The 2165-nt window shown below is 43.6% G+C and overlaps 2 protein-coding genes across 2 annotated transcripts in view; both read right to left on the bottom strand.

The window, feature by feature from the left end:
* Window positions 1–2165, bottom strand: part of slc41a1 (solute carrier family 41 member 1) — a 49316-nt gene that overhangs the window by 46220 nt on the left and 931 nt on the right. The gene's annotated exons all lie outside the window — the stretch shown is intronic.
* klhdc8a (kelch domain containing 8A) overlaps window positions 1–2165 on the bottom strand; it is a 62741-nt gene that overhangs the window by 1913 nt on the left and 58663 nt on the right. The gene's annotated exons all lie outside the window — the stretch shown is intronic.

Here is a 2165-nt window from a genome sequence, read left to right on the forward strand (position 1 = left end):
GGACATGTATGAGGACAGCAGGACATGTATGAGGACAGCAGGACATGCATGAGGATAGCAGGACAGTGGTGAGATGTGCTGTAGGAGTGACAGATAGCTTCAAGGTGGAGGTGGGAGTGCATCAAGGATCAGCTCTGAGCCCCTTCTTGTTTGCTCTGGTGATGGACCGACTAACAGATGAGGTCAGGCAGGAATCCCCGTGGACTATGATGTTTGCAGATGACGTGATCTGTGGTGAGAACAGGAAACAGGTGGAAGAGAACTTGGAGAGGTGGAGGTATGCACTTGAAACAAAAGGAATGAAAGTCAGCCGTAGTAAGACAGAGTCCATGTGTGTGAATGAGAGGGAGGAGGTGGAACAGTGAGGCTACAAGGAGCAGAGGTCACAAAGGTGCAGGACTTCAAGGACTTGGGGTCCACTGTCCAGGAACATGGGGAGTGTGGTAAAGAGGTGAAAAAGAGAGTCCAAGCAGGATGGAGTGATGGAGAAAAGTTTCAGGAGTGATTTGAGACAAAAGGGTGTCAGCAAAGCTCAAAGGAAATGTTTACAAGACAGTGGTGAGACCAGCTGTGTTGTATGGTCTGGAGACAGAGACATGGACAAAAAGACAGGAGACAGAACTGGAAGTGTCAGAAATGAAGATGTTGAGGTTCTCCTTAGGAGAGACAAGGATGGAGAAGATCAGGAATGAGATCATCAGAGGTACAGCACAGGTTGAACAACTGGGAGATAAAGTTAGAGAGGACACACTGAGATGGTTTGGACATGTCCAGAGGAGGGACAGTGGTTTGGACATGTCCAGAGGTGGGACAGTGGGTATATTGGTAGAAGGATGTTAGAAATGCAGCTGCCAGGAAAAAGACAAAGAGGAGATCTATGGATGCAGTTAGAGAGGACATGGAGGTAGTTGGAGTGAGGACAGAGTGAGGACAGAGTGAGGACAGAGTGAGATGGAGGAGAATGAGGGAAAACCCGAAAGAAGACAAAGAAGAAGATTATAAGCACAAAGTATTTTTAAACTTAAAGTTAAAAACACTAATTTATTCATTTTATTCACCTAATCTGCAATTATTTTTTCATGAGGTATTTATTTTTATTTTTTATATTTTCAGAAACTAGCTGCATGTTTCTGCAACAGGACATTTCAATTTGAGGAGCACAGGTTGCAGGTCCCTGTTTCTGACAGAGCTCAATCAGGAGAAAGAAGAAGAAGAAATATAATGGAAATGAAACATACAATTATACAATTACAAGATGTAAATTTAAAAAAGTGACGCTGATGTTCTTTAAATATTAACTACAGTATAAGTTTTGAAACTTTGTGAAGATCGTGACATTGCTGTGACATTTCAGTGGAGCTGAGCCGTTTGAACCAGCATGAAGAGGAAGCCCTGATGACTGTCAGCTTCTAACAGCTTCACACTTCCTGTTCAAGTTTTCTAAATAAACACCTCACAACCGACAGCGGCGGGTCAAACACTGCAGTGACACTTCACACAGGCTTTATTAAAGAAACATCATAAGTCATTAAAAAAGACCCTGAGACAAATTTCAGCTAATTATTATACGCCATATTTGAGTAGCTACTTTTGAAGGTGCACGCAGCTCTAGACCTGAGCGCAGGGTCTCACTTTGTCAGAGCCAGTTTAAAGTTACCAATCTGAGCAGATATCAAAAAATAAATTATCTATCAACAAAAAAGTTAAACCGTGTCCTCTGGACCAGTTTCTTTAAGTGAGAAACGTTTTGTCTCCCATCCAGAGGACTTCGTCAGCCTACGGCCTGCCAACCAGATCTGTCCCATAGGCAGCCTTCACTGCTGCGGGTCAAGACAACTCCTGTTGGAATCTCAGGAGTAGATAGAACACGTGCGAAACACACCGTCCAAAACCAACAATCTAATGTTGTAGACCAGATGTTCCACTTGCTACTCACAGAAACTGTGTGAGGACACCAAGACCCACACGGTGCAGAAACAGCGCTGGACTCAATCATCACGTAGAGAACAAGAAAAAGGTTGAATCATGTCATCAGGACCAGGTGAGAAACTTTTCATCCTGTCCAGAGGACGTGGTCTCTCTGAGTCTGCCAACCACATCTGTCTACAGTAACACATCTGTCTACAGTAACACATCAGTAACACATCTGTCTACAGTAACACATC

This window comes from Nematolebias whitei, chromosome 7, assembly GCF_014905685.2.
Source record: "Nematolebias whitei isolate Nwh7 chromosome 7, NemWhi1, whole genome shotgun sequence".
In the NCBI taxonomy this organism is placed as follows: Eukaryota; Metazoa; Chordata; class Actinopteri; order Cyprinodontiformes; family Rivulidae; genus Nematolebias; species Nematolebias whitei.